This window comes from Phyllostomus hastatus, unplaced genomic scaffold, assembly GCF_019186645.2.
Source record: "Phyllostomus hastatus isolate PE091 unplaced genomic scaffold, TTU_PhHast_1.1 phas_contig_17, whole genome shotgun sequence".
NCBI lineage: Eukaryota > Metazoa > Chordata > Mammalia > Chiroptera > Phyllostomidae > Phyllostomus > Phyllostomus hastatus.
In genome coordinates this window covers 44021543-44044409 of record NW_025333664.1, presented here as the reverse complement: position 1 = coordinate 44044409, position 22867 = coordinate 44021543, and positions in this window count along the sequence as shown.

Genomic DNA, 22867 nt, shown 5'->3' with positions numbered 1-22867 from the left:
AAGAAATACAAATTCAAAAAAATGAGGAGAGGCTTAGGGACCTCCAGGACATCTTTAAACATTCCAACATCTGAATTATAGGGGTACCATAAGAAGAAGAGGAAGAACAACAAGTGGAAAACTTATTTGAACAAATAACAAAGGAAAACTTCCCAAATCTGGCAAAGGAAATAGACTTCCAGGAAGTCCAGGAAGCTCAGAGAGTCCCAAAGAAGTTGGACCCATGGAGGAACACACCAAGACACACCATAATTACATTACCCAAGATAAAAATGAAGGAGAGAATCCTAGAAGGAGCAAGAGATAAGGAGACAGTAACTTACAAAGGAGACTGTCAGCTGATTTCTCAAAAGAGATATTACAAGCAAGAAGGGGCTGGGTTGGAAAGAAGTATTCCAGGTCATGCAAGGCCAGGACCTACATCTAAGATTGCTCTATCCAGCAAAGCTTTCATTTAGAATGGAAGGGCAGATAAAGTGCTTCTCAGATAAGGTCAAGTTAAAGGAGTTCATCATCACCAAGCCCTCATTTTATGAAATGTTAAAGGGACTTATCTAAGAAAAAGAAGATAAGAAAAAGAAGATAAACATGTATGGTAAAATGACAGCAAACTCACAATTATTAACAACCACACCTAAAACAAAATAAGCAAACAACTAGAACAGGAACAGAACCACAAAAATGAAGATCACATGGAGGGTTAGCAACAGGGGAGTGGGAGGAGGAGAGAGGGGGAAAAGGTATGGAGAATAAGTAGCATAGATGGTAGGTAGAAAATAGACAGGGGGAGGGCAAGAATAATATGGGAAATGTAGAAGCTAAAGAACTTATGGCACATGGCGTCAACTAAAGAGAGGGAATGTGGGTGGGAGGGGTTGTGCAGGGTGGAGGGAAATGAAGGGGAGTAATGGACAACTGCAATAGCATAATCAATAAAATAAATTTTTTGAAAAAGTGACACAGGAGAGACTTAAAATGGGCATGTACACTGTCTCAGCCTTTTTTTTCTAATTGTGATATAATACATGCAACACAAAATTTACTATCTCAACAATATTTAAATGCACAACTCACTAGTATTAAGTATACTCACATTGTTCTGCATCCAGTCTCCAGAACTTTTTCATTTTGCAAAACTATAACTCTGTACCCATTAAAACATAATTCCCATTTCCCCTTTCTACCCAGGACCTGGCAACCACCATTATAAGTGGGATCATGCAGTATATGCATTTTTGTGATTGGCTTACTACTTTTAATGTAATGTCCTCAAGTTTCATCCATGTTGTAGCATGTGTCAGACTATCATTCTTTTTTAAAGGTTGAATAATATTACACTTTATGTATATACCACATTTTGATTATCCATTCATATGTAATTGAACACATGGGGTTCTTCCACCTTTTAGCTATCATAAATAGTGCTGTTCTGAAAATGGGTGTACAAATATCTCTTTGAGGTCCTGCTTTCAATTATTTTATATGTACAACCAGAAGTACATTGCTGAATTATATGGTAATTTGATTTTTAATTTTTTCAAGAACCACCATACTGTTTTCCATAGCAGCTGTACCATTTTGCACTCCTACATATAATGTACATGGGTTCCAATTTCCCTACCTCTTAACCAACACTTGAATTTTCTGTTTTTAAAATAGTAGTTATTTTAATGGATGTGAAGTGAAATCACAATGGAGTTTTAATTTGCCTTTTCCTAATGATTAGTGGCGTTAAGTATCTTTTAATATATGTGTTGGCCATTTGTATATCTTTTTTGAAAAAATGTTCAAGTTTTTTGACCAGTTTTAATTGGGTTGTTTCTTTCTTGATTGTTGAGTTGTAGGAGTTTTTTATATATCCTAGATAATAACCCCTTATATATATATGATATATATATCATGTATGTGATATATGCAATATATAATATATTATATTATTATATTATATATTAACATATATTTATATATATAGTTTGCAGTTTCTTCCATTCTATAGGTTGCATTTTTATTCTTATTGTGCTCTTCTATGCAGCTTGGCCTCTTTAGATGCTTGAACACTTCTATCATCAAGAGAATGAGACTAGGTTGGCCTACTCGAGAATGAGGGACACATGGCTATTTTCCAGATGATATTAAGCCAGTCACATAAGTGAGACCACCTAGACAACCCAGTTGCCACTGAGCTAATCCAGTCCAGAAGAACTGTCCAGAAGCTGAGAGAACCAGGCAAATAAGTAGCATTTGCTACTTTAAGCCTCTACATTTGGTTTGGTTTCTTACATAGCAAAAGCTATCTGATACAGCCCTTGGGCATTTCCTTGTGTGTCCCAGCTTGACTGCAACATCCCTGAGCTCGGAATCATGTGGACTAAAATCCTCAGAAACTCCCTCATGATGCAGTGTTTCTACTTGTTCATTCAAGCTTTGGGACATGTCTGTTGATTGGCAATTTTATGCCAAGTTTCCACTGGGCTTTAAGCATCAGTTAGTAATTAAATTTCTTTAAAGACCAATCTGGATCCACAAACACCAGCTTAAAACAATACTGGTACATCAAGTTTTTCTTTGGAAAAGGGCAACAGATCATAAACCTTGACAGAAACTATCAGACAGGGCCAAACTTTGACAAGGCTAACAGAGCAGCAATTTTCTGGGTTACACAGACCAAGGCCCTAAGAGCAGCTTCCTCTCAGACTCACATCCTCCCTCCTCTGATTCCTGACTTCATTCTTGCAGAGAGTTTGAAGCCAAGAGGAATGAGTAGCTCAAATGAATTGTGGAAAGTTGTAAGTAAGAAATTTTTAGCTGTTGAAATAGGGAAGTAAAATTTCTCTTTCTTTTCTCCTTCTTAAAAGATGAAGGCAATTTACATAGAGATAAATGAATGTTCTGTCATTTTATTATTCCACTACCAAAATGTGCAGAAGGGTTTCTCCTAAAGGCTGAAAATAAGAAATTGGACTACATGATCATAAAAATTCTATAAATGTAAAATTGTATGTCTTCATATAGTGTGACATCCTGAGATGCTGTCTACCAGTTTATAACAAGAGGCAAGTATTTCTGCAGGGTAATGTAAAACAGAAGATCATTTTGGACATTCTAAATTAATGTCTGCAAGGGGAAGATAGGATTTCTGTAATAGTTGTATTTTTAGGGTCCCTGAAATGTGTTGGTTAATACAAGTACCAGATGTTTTGACATTGGCATAATAAAATAGATTATTTCTTACTCACAAGAATCCAAACCCAGACATTTTGATAGATGGTAGAAAAGAAGTGAGGCTGGGTTCAGAAAGTGCTCTATTCCACACAACAAATTAGTCATCTTCAACATGAAACTTCCAAGGCCACCGTGGTTGTTGATATCCAACAAACAGACAAAGGAAAAGATGCAGATTATGGGGGGAAGAGTTTAATCATCAGGCCTGAAAAGAAGTGACTTGCTGTACCCTCTGTTTGCATTTCATTGGTGGAACTCAGTCATGTGATCACATCTAACTTGCAAGAGAGGTTTGAAAATGTCCCATACAGATTGGCACCAGTAAATAACCCCTAATTATAATAGCACATTAACAACATCACGTTGGTAAATCATGTCACATCCAGACGGGGGCATTCTGTGGCATGCGGTTAATACAGAACTTTGGTCAGAAAATCTGATTGTGTGCCAAAGTCCATCTCATACAAAACCATCTCACAAAAAGACTCCAAAATATTAGTTTATCATATGTTATTTTTATGAAACAATATTAAGAACTAAAAGTGAGCATTTCTCCCCCTTATATTCAAATTGAATAGACAATATATTTACTAAAAGAGTGTGAATAATGAAGCATCTATTTTTTTGTATGTAGTCAGGTATCAAAAATATATACATATTTATACATTTTCCTAACATCCAGTATCAGGATTAAGAGACAAAATTGCTTGCTACTAACCATTGAAAAACAAAACCAATGTTCAAATGCTAATTTGCATAACATGATAATCAGTGAAGATATATGTAGGAATAAAAAAAAGTCCTAAGCTATAGTTATTAGAAAATTTTGTGTAAGGTAAGTTGGGCTTCAAAGAATGCCTAACATGTGATTATCTTGGAGTGGAAATCAGGGGTCAAGGGGCATCAGTTCTGATGAAGAGAACATTAGCACAGAATGTGTATGAACATGGCAGCAGAAAAGTTCCTGTGAAGAGTATTTTTAAAGTGTGTAATGGAAAGAGCAAGATTCAAATACAAAGAACCTACTGTGTGCACCCTGGTTGGTGTGGTTCAGTTGGTTGGGTGTCTTACTGCAAAGAGGAAAGTCACCAGTTCAATTCCTAGTCGGGGCACATGCCCGGGTTGTGGGTTTGGTGTCTGGTTGAGGATGCACAAGAGGCAGTTGATTGATGTTTCTCTCATATCAGTGTTTCTCTCCCTCTGTTTCTCCCTCCCTCTCTCTTCCTCTAAATAAATAACTAAAATATTTTTTTAAAAAGAACTTACTGTGTGCAGTACTGAGTTAGGCCTTGGGACTGAACCTTAGGTTATTCTGACTTAGTTTTGCTTTGGTGGGACCAGGCTGGGGTCATAGAGTAGGCTTCCTTGAAGAAGTGACATTTGAAGCACATCTTCACGCTGCATAGGTGGTGCTGAGGAAATTGGCTTTAATTTGATTCTCAGATAAAAAGGAACCACAGCAGGATCTTGTGAATCATAGTGACATGATATAGAATAGTGACATGATGTATAATGTAAAAAAGGTATTTTTACTCCTCACCTGTGATATATTACTGATTTGAGAGAGAGAGAGAGAGAGAGAGAGAGAGAGAGAGAGAGAGAGAGAGACATTGAAGTGAGAGAATCATTGATCAGTTGCCTCCAACCAGGTATCAAACCTGCAACCTAGGCATGTGCCATGACTAGGAATTGAACTCCCAACATTTTGGTGTATGGCATGATGCTCCAAGTTTTGTTGTATTTAGGACACAAATATCATAAAAGGGAGAAGGAACAGAGGCAGGAATCTCCAAACACAAATTGGCCACTAAGGAAATTAGGAAAAGAACTTTGAATGTCAAGAGGAGCAGTCACTGTTGGGATGTGGTCACAAGAATCTTCAGACAATTGTCCCCACCCCCACCCCCAAAAGGATACTTTACTTGAAAAGACTGTGAGCCAGAATTCAGCCAACATTCCTGAAAAGTCAATGATAGCCTTCTTTCTGGAAGGAGCCTGCCCAGGTGTGAGGCTCTGAAAAATCTCCAGCCAGCTTTCACTTTGAAACCAAGAAGCTGAGAGAAAATGTGCATCTGTAAACCACTCAGAGCAGCAAGGAACCTGGACACTTCCTGAGGCAGTGAATACACATCTTACTATGTGTCTCTCCCTTCAGTATGACTGTTTGCCCACCTGAGCCCAGCCAGGTCCCCTGTCCCCCACTGCTTTACTGAAGTAACTGCAGACAGCTAAACTCCAAATGAGGCCAGGAAGCACCTCAAGGTCCTGCAATAGAGCTTTGCATCATAACAGGCTCATTATTTCCTTGACTAGGAAGGCTGTGTTTGTCCCAGACCCCAGGGAGCTGATGAAGTGATAATATAGGGACCCCTGGTACCACTAGGTTCTTCAGCAGATGTTGGCTGACAATGGCTTGACAACAGCTTGACAATGGTTTAGTGTGACCTTGATGCCTGGAAAGCAATTCCTGCTGGCCAAAGAACTCACTGATGAGTTATGCCAGTTGCTCTTAAACAGCACAAATTAAAGATCTGCCCAGATCACCAAAATCAGAGGCAATTCATAAGCCAGCAATTGTTTCCATGGTGGACAATGCATTTTTCCCCCAAGAAGACCTAGTGCCACATGAGGTAGCACAGCAGGAATGCATGGGACTTGGCCATACTGGTGTGTCTATCCTAGCAGCTCCTTTGCACAGGGCAGGGCTCATTTCCACAGTAATCAGAGGTGACAGGAATGGAGAACTTGGCCTTTTCAAAACCAATCTAAAAGGGTCAACAGCAGAAAACAAACTAGGACATTTGCCCATATTACACAAAACAAAATCACAAATACCAAAGACAAGCTACATTTTATGCTTTAAAATGAGAAAATGTCTAAAGTCTGACACAATGTGAGGGTGTTTCCTACAATAATTGTCAGTGGTTCACAGGGAGGAGCATGCCATTATGCAAGGAGGAGGCAGGCAGGGTCTGGGAAGTCAGTCCCCAAGCAGAGCTAAGGGCACAACATTCTCCTTGCTCAGAGGAAGAGCACAATACATAATCCCAGGTGTCTCATAGTGATCTCAGATCACAATCTTGGGTGCTGCCATGTTCAAACCAGCTTCTGTCACACTTTAAAATGGATCCTGCAGCTCAGATGCAAAACATCTTTATCATGAAATGCACTTAACCATCATTTCAAAAACCCTCACAGCCACACTTCTAGAAAGCTGGAGCAGCATTCATTTTGCTTGTAACACTGGCATATAAATACCAGGAGGCCAATACTTACTAAATTAATAAATTCATGGTATTATTTTACTCAGGGCTAAATTTAAGATTTTAAAATAATTGGAAAAATTGAAAATATTACCATACTCTGCAAGCAACCTTTTGTTGATTCTTAGGTAATAGCTCCTGGGATTAGTCTCCCCAACTCTTCAAACCCTGGCATTTTTGGGATCTTCATAGCGTTGTTCTAACAACTGATCAACTGGGTTGATTCTAGTTTCTGTTAGAGAAGTTAGGACTAGCTGTTAAGATCAAATCCACTGCACAGTCTATATTTGTAGCACGCATTCAGCAAACACAACTCAAAGAATATTAGCATTTTGCATTTTCTTATTTTTAGGCAGGTCACTCAACCTGAATGCTGAAGAACAGCCCTCAAGGGCTTCCCTGGCCAGACCAAGTTTTACTGGACCTGATGACTTCTAAATCCTCCAGCATATTTGAGTCTAGCTTTAATAGTACTTAGACTTCAAGAAATTCAGTTAAAAGAAACCATAAGTTATTTTGCCACATGTCTTTCTGTCAAGTTTCAAAAAATTAGGTAAAATCATCTTTCTGGCAAATGTAGTAGAAATCTGTATCCCTGGATATCAAGAGACCTGAGTTTTATTTCTAATTATTCTGGGCTGTTTAAATGAAAGGAGGTGGATGTGTATATGGAAGCCATTAAAGCCTCCAGAGAAATTGTCCATGAAAACATGGACAAAGATGGTTAGAATGAAAAAGAAAAGCAGAGATGAGATTATCTGCTCCTCTCTATTTCTGTAGTCATCTTTTCAGATCAGGTCTAAGGGCACCTGTTCAAAAAATCTCAACAAATTATTATCAGAAAGGTAAAACTGAGAAGCAGTTGTCTCTCCCAATGTCTTGCTCTTTGTCCTTCCCAGACCAGAGCAGATAAAAGGGACAAATCTGCTAACATGACCCACAGAGCAGATCATTTGGGTTCCAAGCCCCCAGTCTGTTGGAAAATGTTCCTCTCAAGGTGTGGGAGAACTTCTGGGTTCACACCAGTGAGGCTGTCTAACAAAGAAGGAAGGGGTGCCTCTTCAGAGAGCTGTCTTAGTGTAGACATGAAATAGAGAGAGGAAGTGCCTTATTGAAAGAACCAAAATGCACAGCTACAAATCACCATCTCAAACATTACTAAATCTATGATTCCATGACTTCTACAAATCCCAAGAAATTATCTGATACTGATATTTTCAAATATTAATATTACTGCTGATGTGTCACTGCACAACTACTGAATGCTTTGATCTTTCACTGTTTATCAGATTTTAATATTCAAGACTCAGTCATTCAGCTCAAAATCTAAATTGTAAAAATATAAGTCATAGTCTTTAAGTATTTTAGATGGCTTTCTGTAGGTCCCCATGTGACCCCAAAGATTTCTGGGTGACCTTCACTACCATGCTCCTTTCACAAAGGACTTTCAGAATGCCCATCACCACATGAATAGTCACAGAGGCAGAAGTCTCCCAAGTGGATTATCTGGTTAGATTTGTGAGATTAAAATTATGGTAATGGATGTGGAAATATGCTTTGAAAAAACCTGACAGAGCCCCATGTTTAAGAAAATATTTCTATAGCTGACAATTTATGTCATGTATTCTTCAATTCCCCAAGAGTAATATTTCTCAGTATATTCTGTTCTGTGAGTTTTGTATAAATTATATTCATTTTGGAACATAAGAAGATTAGAGGTGATGCAGCCACACTTCCTAATGATCCTGATCATTTGCTGATTGTCTCTAATTAGCAGCTCTTCTGGGACCTTCTTCAGAATCTTGATCTGCTCCCTTAGAATTAAAGATTCTTTACAGAAATCCCAGAGAGGTGGCAGGAAAAGAGAAACACCCACTAGTGGTTTCAACATTATTGAGAATGAAGATTTCTTTTAAGTTTGTATTTTTAGCAACCATTGAAGAGGGGGAAATGTTATCATTAGTTCTATATAACATTGTTAAATACATTTGAACCTAAAAATATTCTTTAACAGAATATCTATTTTAACTTGGAAATAGTACACAAAATATCTCATCAATTGTAAATTGTGCTTTTTAATTTATACTTTATAATATCTACATTATTGGCATTTTTTGACAAATGACAATGTCTTAGCTGTTGTCCTTATTTTCTAGTAATATGCAAATACTGGTGGTCTTTATAATTCATAGTATCCTAAATGCAATGGAATACACCTTGTGTAGGTAGCATAAAATTTACTCTGCCCACAGGCCATGTTTGGTGTAATTTCTCTGCTCTTGAAAATCATCATTTTCTGCAGAGATCTTCTGACTCACAGGTTGGGAAATTACTACTTGTAAGTATCTCATCATTTGTGTAATCTGGATATAAAATGCAACATGGTGAATAGTATTGCTTTCAGGCTGGGGTTTGTGCATCTGGTAGGTCTTCACTGGTTGATGTAGAAGGCTCTGCAGGTCCTGGTTGGTTGTATTGGCACCAAGCAAATAAGCCTTTTCTTAAGCACTTAGCCAAAAAAAGTCATTTTTTCTCTTGATTCCAACAAAGCTTGTAAGTTATTGTTGAAATGAATTAGTGGCCAGAATGTCCTTATATATAACCCAATGTCTACAACAATACAAAGCTTGTTAGTAAACTGTTTTCAAGAATTTGCAGTTCATTACTTTTGACCCGTCAACTCCACTGCTGGAATTATAACCTTAGAACCCAGAACCTATGCACCCCATTGTTCATAGTAGCACAAGTTAAAATAGCCAAGTGCTGGAAGCAACCTAAGTGCCTATCCGTAAATAAATGGATTTAAAAAAAACTAGAGTAAATTTACATGATGGAATACTACACAACAGAAGGAAAGAAGGAGGTCCTACCCTTTGTAACAGCATGGATGGTTCTGGAGAGCATTGTGCTAAGTGAAATAAGCCAGGGGAAAGACAAATACCATATGATCTCACCTATAAGTGGAGCCTAATCAATAAAATAAACAAGCAACCAAAATATAATCAGAGACATTGAAATTAAGAACAAACTGACAGAAACTAGAGGGGATGTGGGAGGGGATAATGGTGGGAAAGGGGAAGGGTTTTCAGGAACATGTCTGAGGGATGCATGGACAAAACCAAAGCAGGGTGGGATCAAGGGTGGGGAGTGGGGATGGTTGTGGGTAGGGGAGTGGTGGTTGGGAAATGGAGACGACTATACTTGACAAACAACTAAAAATAAAAAATAAAAGAATTTGCAGTTCATTTGCTACAAAGTTGAGCATTTAGAAGCAAGAGGAATACTCTACTAAGAAATCCCAGCTAGAAGGTACCAGGAATTTAAGAACATAGGTGGGGGACAGGAGGTAAAGAAAGAACACAAACTGAGACAAGCATGAGAGAGCTTGAGCATATTTATTGAACATCAGTTATCTTCTGGGTCCTTTAGTTTGCTATCTTGTACTTAAGACCCCATAGCTCCTATTTTGGAGTGGTTATGCCTCTCCCATGGTAGAGCTAATAAATGATCCAGGGTCTGGCTGATTCTGAGTTCATGGGCACCATTACTCCATATAACTCTGCTAAAAGATAGGTAGGAGCTCAGTAAGTGACATAGGGGTTTTTTTTAGGAGGGAGAAAAGGGAACAAAGCTCCAGTGATGGGAATGTGTACTTACTTAGACCAGTTTCTACTGAAGGGTTACTGTAGTGGGCTGTGGGTGATAAACATGGGACTTATCCCATAGATACAGACAAGAGTGTTGAATAGCAGATTGTGCTGTTACATGTGTGTTTTGGGACAATGAAACCAAACTCACTGGGTAAAATGGATTGTGACACATACAGCTGATAAGAGTGGGTGGGAGGGTGGCAGTGAGAATGCACAGTAGGAAATATTTAATGAAGAAATGATTATTGACAATTGTTGTTTGCAGTGATATAGCCTCAAATCAAATAGATTTGGCTTGGAATCCAAAGCTGGCACTTAGTGGTTATGTTACCTATTTAGTGGGCAAGTGAGTTAATCTCTCTGAGCTTCAATTGCCCTATCTGTAAAGTTTTGCTATATTTACTGAAATCTTAAATCAGATAATGAGAATAAATCATCATATCTGACAATGGTAGGCATTAGCAAAACATAATCATCTATTACTGTTGTTGTTGTACTTTCTCTAATTAGTCCTTGAGTGGCTTTACAAAAACTGGCTAGAAATTTCTGGAAGATATCACCAACTCTCCTTTCCAATACATCCTCTGATCTCAACAAAACCCTTCTAGTCATATTATTGTCATGTATGATTCCAAGCCAGTGAATATTAAGAACACTCAACCAAGAATGACTCAAGTGTCCCTCAAGCACTGTCTCCCTTGTCTGAGTTGGTTTTCACTCATTTTGTAATTGACTTTAGCTATCCTGGTCCAGGTGTAAAGTGTGACCCTTCAGGACAAGGTATAAAAAATATTTCTGGTAATCAGAGCTTATAGTCCTTTCATTACTCATCCCAGTAGATGGGTATCAACTTGAGACCTGGCACCCCAATTTGTGGGCAGTTCACACTACTCATGTGGAGAAAACTGAGCCAAGGAACATTCATCAGGGGAGAACACAGCTGTAAAATCTCCTCTGTGAACCTGGGGAAAAAGCGACACCTACTAAGATGTGAGGACTCCTGGTGGCCACCTGGGCCCAAATTAAAAACAAACAAACAAACAAACAAACAAACAAACAAACAAAAAACATAGCCTAGCAGCCACTTCTGAACAGGAACCTCTCACATAAACTGTATTTCAAGAAAAAACCTGCACAGAATTACCTGACTCTACCATGAACCACCTGCCTGTACTGTGTTTCTGCCATCTGAGTCAGCCCTTGTGAAGGATTTCCTAGAATCCTATTTCAACCAATAAGACTGAAGCTTTTCGTATCCACTCCAGCCAAGAGTAGATTATTTCTAACCAATTAGGACAGTGCCATTTGGACCAATTAAACTGCAAGAATTTAGAGCCCTTATTTGCATGAGGATGAACTAATCATAGATCAGGGGCAGGGACTCCTGTCCATATAAGCCAGCTCCCCTCTAGCTAGGAGAGCACGCTTTTCATTTCCATCAAAGACAGAAGACTGTATCTCTCTGCCTGAGCTGAAACACCAATGATGTGCTGGAGCAGAGCAGAGCAGAGCAGACCATTGAGGAACAGAGTTGAGCTGTCTAACTGGAAAGAGGCCTAGCTCCAGGGCTTCCTCATAGCCATGCTGTATCACAATTGAGTTGTTCCACAGCCATGCTGTTTTCACAGCTGTGTTGTATCACAATTGACCTGCTTTTCACTGAATAATGTTTCCTTCTTCATCACAACCCAAATTGGGGATTACTGTTGCCATTGAAATGGCACCAATGACCATTGATTAACACGTACACACTCAACTGATAGCAGATGAACCCAGGGTACTAATGCTTAAAATAAGACCCTGGAATAAACAAGGAGGATGGGACATGCTTTACCCCAGGACTTGGGGCTAGTGCATTTATGCTAGGTGAGAGTGTTATGGTTTAAACTGTAATTCATTTCTTTAAAAAAATATGTGAGAATTTAAGGTTACTTGTTGATCACCAGCATATACAGGTTTTTTTCTTCCACAGGAAATAGGTTAGCTTTCTTTCATGAGCTCTTGTCCACTGGGGACAAGATTTTACTTAGCTGTAAGTGTCCATTCCTTTTTGAGTTGGAGGAGAATAGGGCTTACCAAATGTGGGCAAGGACCCCACCTCACAGTTGTGAAAACTTCCCCAGTGAAGAGTCTCAGTTTCCACTTATTAAGTACATGCATCTTAACATCAGCTGTACATCAAAATCTAAGAAGGAGCTTCTTAATAATCCATGATGTGTCCAGTTTTCTTTGCCAAAATCCATCAAAGTGGTACCTCAGTACTTATTGTTATCTTATTTTATTGTTATTTAATTTTATTTATTGTTGTTCAAATAGAGTTCTCTCAATTCTCCCCTCTCCCACAACTCCTCCCTCCATACCCATGCCCACAACTTACCCTAAGTTTTACCCCACTTTGACTTTGTACATGTGTCCTTTATACATGTTCCCTGACAACCCATCTCTTTCCTTCGCACGTTAGTTCCTACCCACCTCCCCTCTGGTCACTGTCAGTTTGTTCCTTACTTCAATGTCTCTGATTGATTTTCCTTGCCTGTTTGTTTTGTTGATTAGGTTCCACTTTAGGTGAGATCATATGGTATTTGTCTTTCACAATCTAGCTTATTTCACTTACCATAATTCACGCCAGATCCATCCATGCTGTCATGAAGGGTAGGAGCTCCTTCTTTCTTTTTTATTTTTTAAGCATCAGGATTCTTTTATTTTATTTATTTTTTTAAGAGAGGAAGGGAAGGAGAAAGAGAGGGAGAGAAACATCAATGTGTGGTTGCCTCTCATGTACCCTCTTCTGGGGACCTGGCCTACAACCCAAGCATGTGCTCTAGGCTGCAAACCGAACTGATAACCCTTTGGTTTGTGTAAGAGACAATTCTGCATGGTGTGGGCCCAGATCCCACTCAGAGATGCACAGGACCCACACCCACAGATAGGTTCTCCCATGGAGAATCAGGCCTGCAATGAGCCTAGGCCACTTTGAATCTTGCTTTTTGCTAAAAACTCCTTCACCCTGAACTGAGGATATGTACTACAAAGTAACTTCCTAAAATCCATGCTAAACCTTCCAAGGATCAGTGTAACTGGTTCAACCACTTTTGCCTTTTCATTTGCAAATATCCCTCTTCTGTCTTGTGATTAGAAGCATCTGCTCCTTTGTTTTCTGTAAAAGGTAACCACCTAAAGTGAACCTGTGCATAGTAAATGAGGGTCATCATGTAATGGGGAGAGAAACCCAATAAAAGCCTGTCAGGGCAGAGGCCATGGCTTTTCATTCCCTTGAGAGAAAAGCCATGCTGTCCCTTTTCCTCCAACGGATTCAGTAATCCATGTGAATGTCTCATTTCATCCATAATGATGAGGACACTGCAGGCCAGTGTCTGCATCAGGTTTTCAGGCCAGCATTCAACCACTGAGCTACACCAGCCAGGGCTGAGCTCCTTCTTTATTTCTCCTGCATAGTATGCCACTGTGTAAATGTACTACAGTTTTTGATTTACTCATTTACTGATGGGCATTTAGGTTGCTTCCCACACTGGGCTATTGTAAATTGTGCTGCTGTGAATATTGGAGTGCCTAGGATATTTTGAAATGAAGTTTTAGGGTTCTTAGGGTATAATCCCAGGAGTGGAGCTACTGGGTCAAAAGGCAGTTCTATTTTCAGTTTTCTGGGGAAACTCCATACTGTTTTCTGCAGCAGTTGCACCAGTCTGCATTCCCACTAACAATGTACTAGGGTTCTCTTTTCTCTACAACCTCATCAGCACTTATTGTATGTTGATTTGTTTATGATGGCCATTGTGACCTGTGTAAAGTGGTATCTCATTGTGGTTTTAATATGCATATCTTTGATGGCTAGTGATGCTGAGCATCCTTTCATACGTCTCTGGGCCCTGTGGTTGTCCTCCTTGGAGAAGTGTCTGTTCAGGTCTTTTGCTTATTTCTTCATTGGGTTGTTTGTCTTCCTGGTGTGGGGTCATGTGAGTTCTTTATATATTATGGAGATCAAACACTTGTCTGAGGTATTGCTGGTAAATATATTTCCCCATACGGTTGGTTCCTTTCTCATTTTGCTGATGTTTTCTTTAGTTATGTGGAAGCTTTTTATTTTGATGAACTCCCATTTGATTTTTCTTTCCTTTATGTGCAGTGCTTTAGGGGATAAGTGGGTGAAAAAATATTGCTGCATAGAATATCAGATTTTCCTGCCTATGTTATGAAATTTTTATGGTGTCATTACATATCTAAGTCTTTTATCCTGCCTTGAGTTTATTTTTGTTTTTGGTGTAAGTTGATAGCCGAGTTTAATTTTTTGGCATGTAGCTGTGCAGATTTCCTAACACCATTTGTTGAACATGCTATTTTTACTAGATTTTATGCTTCCTCTCCTTTTGTTGAATATTAATTGACCATAGAGACTTGGGTTTATTTATGGGCTCTCTATTCTGTTCCATTCATCTGTGTATCTATTCTTATGTCAGTATCAGACTGTCTTGATGAGAGACACCTTGTAATACAGTTTGATATCAGGTATTGTGATCCCTCCAACTTTGTTCTTCTTTCTCAAAATTGCTGTGGCTCTTCAGGGTATTTTATGACTCCATATAAATTTTTGAAATATTTGTTCTGTATCCATGAAACATGTCATTGGTACTTTAATAGGAATTGTATTGAATCTATAAATTGTTTTGGGTAGGAAGGACAATTTGATGATGTTAATTTTTCCAATCTGTAAACACGGTGTATGCTTTCATTTTTTGTGTGTCTTCCTTAATATATTTCTTCAGTGTTTGGAGTTTTCTGAGCACAGCTATTTTACCTCCTTAGGTAGGTTTATTCCTAGGTACTTTATTTTTGTTGTTGCTATAGCAAATGGGACCTTTTCCTGAATTCTGTTTCTGATATTTTGTTGTTCATTTACAAAAATGATTTAAATTGCTTTTTTTGTTTTGTATTGTTTTTGTTTTTTTTTTAATTTTATTTTAATCATTGTTCAAATACAGTTTTCTCCTTTTTACTCCCAACCCCCCTCCAACCCCTCCCCACTTCCCTCCCATTACCAAATGCCCCTTAGTTTTAGACCATGTGTCCTTTAAGTTTGTTCCCATGAACCCTTCCCAATGTCCCCTGAAATTCCCTATAATCTCCCCTGTGGGCACTGTCAGCCTGTCCTCTATTTCAGTGTCTTTGGTTATATTTTGCTTGTTTCTTTGTTTTGCTGTTTAGGTTCCTGTTAAAGGTGAGATCATATGGTATTTGTCTTTCACTGCCTAGCTTGCTTCGCTTAGCATAATGTTTTCCAGTTCCATCCAAGCTGTTCCAAAAAGTATCAGCTCATTCTTTCTTTCTGCTGCATAGAATTCCCTTGTGTAAATGTACCATAGTTTTTTGATCCATTCATTTACTGATGGGCATCTTGGTTGTTTCCAGCATCTAGCTATTGTAAATTGTGCTGCTATGAACATTGGGATGCATAGGTTCTTTTGGAATGGTGTTTTAGTATTCTTAGGATAGAGTCCCAGCAGTGCAATTGCAGGGTCAAAAGGCATGTCCATTTTTAGTTTTCTGAGGAAGATCCATGCTGCTTTCCATAGTGGTTATACCAGTCTGCAGTCCCACCAGCAGTGCACTAGGGTCCCCTTTTCTCCACAACCTCTCCAACACTTGTTGTTTGTTGCTTTCTTTATGATGGCCATTCTGACTGGTGTGAAATGGTATCTCATTGTGGTTTTAATCTGCATCTCTCCGATAGCTAGTGATATTGAACATCATTTCATGTGTCTTTGGATTTTCTGTATGTCCTCCTTGGAGAAGTGTCTGTTCAAGTCCTTTGCTCACTTTTTAATTGGATTCCTTGTCTTCTTAGAGTGCAGTCGTGTAAGTTCTTTATATATTTTGGAGATTAAACCCTTGCCTGAGGTATCTTTGGCAAATATGTTTTCCCACACAGTTGGTTCTCTTTTAATTTTGATGCTGTTTTCTTTAGCTCTGCAGAAGCTTTTAATTTTGATGAGGTCCCATTTGTTTATTCTTTCCTTTATTTCCCTTTCTCTAGGGGACAAGTCAGTAAAAATGTTTCTGAGTGAAATACAGGAGATTTTTCCTACCTACGTTCTCCTCTAGGACGTTAATGGTGTCACGTTTTATATTTAAGTCATTTATGCACCTTTAATTTATTTTTGTATATGGTGTAAGTTGGTGCTCAAGTTCCATGTTTTTGCATGTGGCTGTCTAGTTCTCCCAACACCATTTGTTGATGAGGCTATTTTTAATCCATTTTATGTTGCTGCCTCCTTTGTCAAATATTAATTGACCATAGAGACTTGGGCTTATTTCTGGGCTCTCTGTTCTGTTCCATTGGTCTATGTGCCTGTTTTTATGTCAGTACCAGGCTCTTTTGATTGCAGTGGCCTTGTAGTATAGTTTAGTGTCGGGTATTGTGATCCCTCCTACTTTACTCTTCTTTCTCAAAATTGCAGCAGCTATTCAGGGTCATTTATAATTCCATATAAATTTTTGAAGTGTTTGTTCTATGTCTGTGAAACATGCTATTGGTAATTTAATAGGAATTGCATTGAATGTGTAAATTGCTTTGGGTAATATGGACATTTTGATTATATTGATTCTTCTAATCCATGAACACGATATATGTTTCCATTAGTTTGTGTCTTCCTTGATTTCTTTCCTGAGTGTTACGTAGTTTTCTGAATACAGGTCTTTTACCTCTTTGGTTAGGTTTATTCCTAGGTATTTTATTTTTGTTTTTACTATTTCAAATGGGATTTTTTCTTTGATCTCTGCTTCTGCTGTTTCATTGTTGGTGTACAGAAATGCCTTTGATTTCTGGATATTGACTTTGTATCCCACACTTTTGCCAAATTCATTTATTAGGTCAAGCAGTTTTTTGGTAGAGTCTATAGGATTTTCTGTGTATACTATCATGTCATCTGCAAAGAGTGACAGTGTCGTTTCTTCCTTTCTGATTTGGATGCCTGTTATTTCTTTTTCTTGTCTGATTGCTGTGGCTAAATCTTCCAGTACTATACTGAATAGAAGTTGTGAAATTGGACAGCCTTGTCTTGTTCCTGATCTTAGTGGAGAAGATTTTAATTTTTGCCCATTGAGTATGATGTTGGCTGTAGGCCTCTCATATATGGCCTTTATTATGTTTAGGAATGCTACCTCTATTCCCACTTTGCAGAGTGTTTTTATCATAAATGGGTGCTGTACCTTATCAAATGCTTTTTCTGCATCTATTGATATGATCATGTGGTTTTTGTCTTTGCTTTTGTTTATGTGATGTATTACATTTACTGATTTGCGAATATTGTACCATCTTTGCATCCCTGGAATGAATCCCACTTGGTCATGGTGTATGGTCTTCTTAATGTACTGTTGGATGCGGTTTACCAGTATCTTGTTGAGGATTTTAGCGTCAATGTTCATCAGTGATATTGGCCTGAACTTTTCTTTCTTTGTTGTGTCTTTATTTGGTTTTGGAATTAGGATGATGTTGGCCTCATAAAAAGAGTTTCGGAGACTCCCATCTTTTTGGATTTTTTGGAATAATCTGTGAAGGAAAGGGGTTAGCTCTTCCTTAAATGCTTTGTAGAATTCTCCTGTGAAACCATCTGGGCCCGGGCTTTTGTGTGTTGGGAGTTTTTTTTATTACTGCTTCAATTTCTTTTGTTGTTATTGGTCTGTTCAGGCTTTCTGCTTCTTTTTCATTGAGTTTTAGAAGATGCTATTTTTCTAGAAAGTTGTCCATTTCACCTAGGTTTTCAAATTTCTTGGCATACAGTTCTTCGTAGTAATTTCTTACAATTCTTTGTATTTCTGTGGTATCTGTTGTAATCTCTCCTCTTTCATTTCTGATTGTGTTTATTTGGGTCTTCTTTCTTTTTTTCTTGATGAGTCTGCTTAAAGGCTTGTCGATTTTGTTTATCTTTTCAAAGAACCAGCTCTTGGATTCATTGATCCTTAGACTTGTGCTTTTAGTCTCTATGTCTTCTAATTCTGCTCTGATCTTGGTTATTTCCTTTCTTCTGTTTTCTCTGGGCTGTCTTTGTTGTTGTTCCTCGAGTTCTTGTAGACGTAGGGTTAGGTTTTTTGTTTGGAATGTTTCTAACTTTCTTAGGTGGGCCTGTATCACTATGAACTTCCCTCTCAGGACTGCCTTTTCTGTGTCCCATAAGTTTTGGGTTGTTGTGAGTTCGTTTTCATTTGTGTCCAGAAACCTTTTGATTTCTTCCCTAATATCATTCTTGACACTTTCATTATTTAATAGGATGCTATTTAATCTCCATGAGTTTGAGTGTTTGGGTTTTTTTTCCTTTGGGTTGGTTTCTAGCTTCAATCCCTTGGTGTCCAAGAAAATGCTTGGTATGATTTCAATTTTCTTGAAATTCTTGAGGCTTGTTTTGTGTCCTATCACGTGGTCTATCTTTGAGAATATTCCGTGTACATTTGAAAAGAATGTGTATTTAGCTTCTTTTGGATGGAGGGCTCTGTATATATCAGTAAAATCCATTTCATCAAGGGTAATGTTCAATGCCATAATATCTTTATTGATATTTTGTTTGGAAGATCTGTCCATTTTTGATAGTGGGGTGTTAAAATCTCCCACTATAATTGTGTTGCTGTCCATATCTTTCTTGAAGTACTGTAAGATTTTCTTTATGTATTTGTGTGCCACTATGTTGGGTGCATATATATTTACAAGATTTATGTCTTCTTGGTGGATTCTTCCCTTGAGTATTATGAAGTGACCTTCTGGGTCTCTCGTTATGGACCTTCTTTGGAAATCTATTTTGTCTGTTATGGGTATTGCTTCCCTGGCTTTTTTTTCCCTGTCCATTTGCTTGGAAGATTTGTTTCCAGCCCTTCACTTTCAGCCTGTCTAGGTCTTTTATCCTGAGGTGGGTCTCTTGTAGACAGCAGATATGTGGATAATTTTTTCTCATCCATTCAGCTATTCTATGTCTTTTGACTGGAGCATTTAAGCCATTTACATTTAAGGTTATTATTGATAGGTACTTGTTCATTGTCTTTTATGTATGTGCGTTCCTCTCTCTCTTTCTCTTTTCCTTCCCTGCCTTAAAGCAGTCCCTTTAGAATCTCTTGTAGAGCTGGTTTGGTGGAGGTGTATTCTTTTAGACTTCTTTTGTCTGGGAAGATTCTCCTTTGGCCTTCTACCTTGAATGAGAGCCTTGCTGGATATAGTAGCCTTGGTTGCAGACCTCTGGATCTCATTACCTGGAGTATTTCTTGCCATTCTCTTCTGGCTTGAAGTGTTTCCATTGAGAAGTCAGCTGTTAGCCTTATTGGGGCTCCCTTGTATGTTACTTCCTGTTTCCGGCTTGCTGCCTTTAAGTTTCTCTCTTTGTCTTGAAGTTTTGCCATTTTAAATATGATGTTCTTGCAGTGGGCCTCTTTGGGTCCCTCTTGATTGGGACTCTCTGTGTTTCCTGGATTTGTGTGACTTGTTCTCTCGTCAAATTAGGGAAGTTCTCCTTCATTACTTGTTCAACTAGGTTTTCGATCCCTTGCTCTTCTTCTTCTCCTTCTGGTATCCCTATTATATGGACATTATTACGTTTCATATTGTCTTGGATTTCTCTTAATCCCTCTTCATTCTTTCTGAGGCTCTTTTCCTTTTCTTGCTCTTTCTGGATTTTGTTTTCTACTTTGTTCTCTAGCTTGCTAATCTGATCTTCTTCTTCATCAATCCTGCTTTTCATTCCTTCTACTGTGTTCTTCAGGTCAGAAATTGTATTCTTCATTTCCTCTTGACCTTTGTTGAGAGTTTCTATTTCCTTTTTCATGTTTATGTAGTTTGCAATGAGATTGATGTAGTTTCCCTCTAATTTCTGATAGCTCATTGTGAGTTCATTGAACTTCCTGATAATCATTGTTTTGAACTCAATATCTGGTAGTTGAGTTGCCTCTATTTCATTTAGCATTTTTCCTGATGCTTCCTCATTTCCTTTCAATTGGGGGTTCTTTCTTTGTTTTCTCGTTGTTCCTGGGTTTCTTCTTGTTTCTTAAATTGATCTGTTCTGCTTCCCTGTAATTATAGTGTGCACTTCTGTGGTAGAATACCTGTGAGATTGAGTGGTGCAATCTCTTTCGTGTATCCTTGTGGTCACAGCTTCCCTCTACTCTTTTTTTGTGATCAGTTGGAGGAGTAGGGTGAAATGGTTTAAGACAGCAAGACAGTGTGCTATGATATTTACATTAGCAGCCAGTAGAGAAGAGATGGGTTATCCTTTGGCTCCTTATAGTGTTAACCATGATCCTCCACCCCACTATCCACGTTTTAGAAAGAATGGAAAGAGGGTAAGAGTCTTATTGGGGATGAGAGGATTGTTAGTTGGATCTAGAAACCTGTGAGGCTGTGGGAGGTCAGATTCTAAGGTAGGGTTGGATTAAAGATTAGTATATAGGAGTAGTGAGTAAAAGAATAGAGACAACCCCCACAATAGTATAGTTCAGGAAATTGCAAAGTGAGCTGAGATCAGGTAAGGGTATTGAGTAGTATTTACAATTTTATGGACTAGGTCTTATTAACAGTAATAGTAAAGTGACAGTCTTGTGGCAGAATCGATGAGGTGTAGATAACAAGAAAAAAGAGTATAGAACCTTGACAGGTGTATTAATGGAACACAGATGAAGGATAGTAAATTATCAACACACTGTGACTGAGATATACTTATCAAATGACAGTATAACCAGCCAAGCAAAGAAGATTATACAGAAAGAAAAAGAACACCAAAATATTATTAAAATAAAATATGTCGGAAAAGTGGGTAAAAGATAACACAAATTTACAGTAACTTGCAAGATTAAAACAAAAAAAAGGAAAGAAAAGCAGAAGATGTAGTGCAGGAGAGATAAATTTGCAGTGGAAAGAATAATATTAGGATGAATGGAAGAGAAACATGAGGGATTGTGAGAGATAAAAATAATAAGAATTGAAAAATAAAATGTCACTTAAAACACAAGATAAAATCAGTCAACCAACAACAGCCACAAAAACCAAACCAACCAACCAAACAAACAAACAAACCTCTTGTTGGTTTTTAACTGGCCAGACCAGTTTTTCTTATCTTTCTGGCTTTAGCTGGCTGGGGGACCTTTGAAATGCTTCTCTCTCTTCCTAGCCAGATCTCAGCAAGTCTCTCAGGTACCCTGGGTGCTCCCCAGCATACTTGCTCTCCGCTCTCCGGAGCTCACTGCCATGTTCTTTTGGACTCTGGGGTCCCTGCAGGGTTCTAGCTCTATGATCTCAGGAGGCACCTGCAACGTTTTGGGAATCATTGCGCCCTCCCTGGGAATTGTAAAAGGACACGCCCCTCCACCAAACTTTTGAGATTCAGGCTCTAGGAATACTCTAAGAGCTGCGACCCTTCTGGGTTCACAGTGCACAAGAGAGGATTCCGGATGGGGCACGAGCAGAGCCCTTCCCAGCTCTTGGTTTCCCACCAATCGGCACTCCCACCGGGCCAGGGGTGTTGGTGCATCAGGGGTGTAGCTGCACTTCCCAGCCACTACTGGTAGGGCTGGCTGGAAATCCCTGAGTCAGGTACTGTAGGAACACACTAGGCTCCACATCCCCTCCAGGATCACAGCGCACGAGTCAGGACTCCGATGGGGCACTAGCCGAGCCCCTCCCGGCTCTGGGTCTTCCACCGATCTTCACTCCCCCGGGCCAGTGGTGTGGGTGCACCAGGGGTGTTGGTGCACCTCCCAGCCACCCCTGGTCACTCTGGCTGGAGGCCCTCACCTCTCCCAGGTCTCTGGGTGGGTGTTCATAGTCCCTGGGTGATTTTTTCCCAGTCCAACTGGCCTCTCTGTTCCTTCAAGCAACATGTTCTCCCCTGGAGTTGCTCAACCCCCACATTAAAGGAAGGGAGCAGCAACTTCCCTCTCCCGGGAGCCCTGAGGCAGACCCGGGAGCACCAGGCCTAGGGACTGCACACCCCTAGACCCTGCACTGATCCCTGGGTCCCTTTTGTCCTGAAGTAGTCTCCTTACTGTCTTGTTTTTCAATGATTGCAATAATTTTTGATGTCCTGCTTTCAAAAGTGATTTGGTAACCTAGTCCACTTGCTCTGTTTCTCCACTGATCCGTGAGTTTCCCTCCTCTTCACAGAAGCTGAGAAACACGCTGCCTAGAGTAAAGCTGCCATCTTCCCAGTCCCCAAATTTCTTAATATTGACTTTTTTTCCCATTGTTTTCCCAAATTTGCTTATTATGTTGAGTAGTTTTTTTGGTAGTGTCTATAGGGTTTTCAATGTACACTATCATGTGATCTGCAAACAATGACAATTTGGTTTCCTTCTTTCTGGTTTGGACACATTTTATTTTTTTTTTCTTGTCTGATCAGTGTGGCTAGGAATTCTGATACTATTTTGAACAGAAGTGGTAAAAGTGGACACCCTTGTCTTGTTCTTGATTTTAATGGGAAAGTTTTAGTTTTGCACACTGAATATGATGTTGGCTGTAGCTTTCTCTTGTACGGCCTTTATCACATTGAGGTAAACTCCCTCTACTCCTACTTTGCTGAGTGTTTTTTATCATAAATGGGTGTAGTACCTTATCAAAAGGTTTTTTTCATCTATTGATATGGTCACGAGATTTTTGTCTTTCCTTTTTTGTATGTGATGTATTAACAGTTATTGATTTGCAAGTATTGTACCATCCTTGAATCCCTGGGTTGAATCCCATTTGAACAT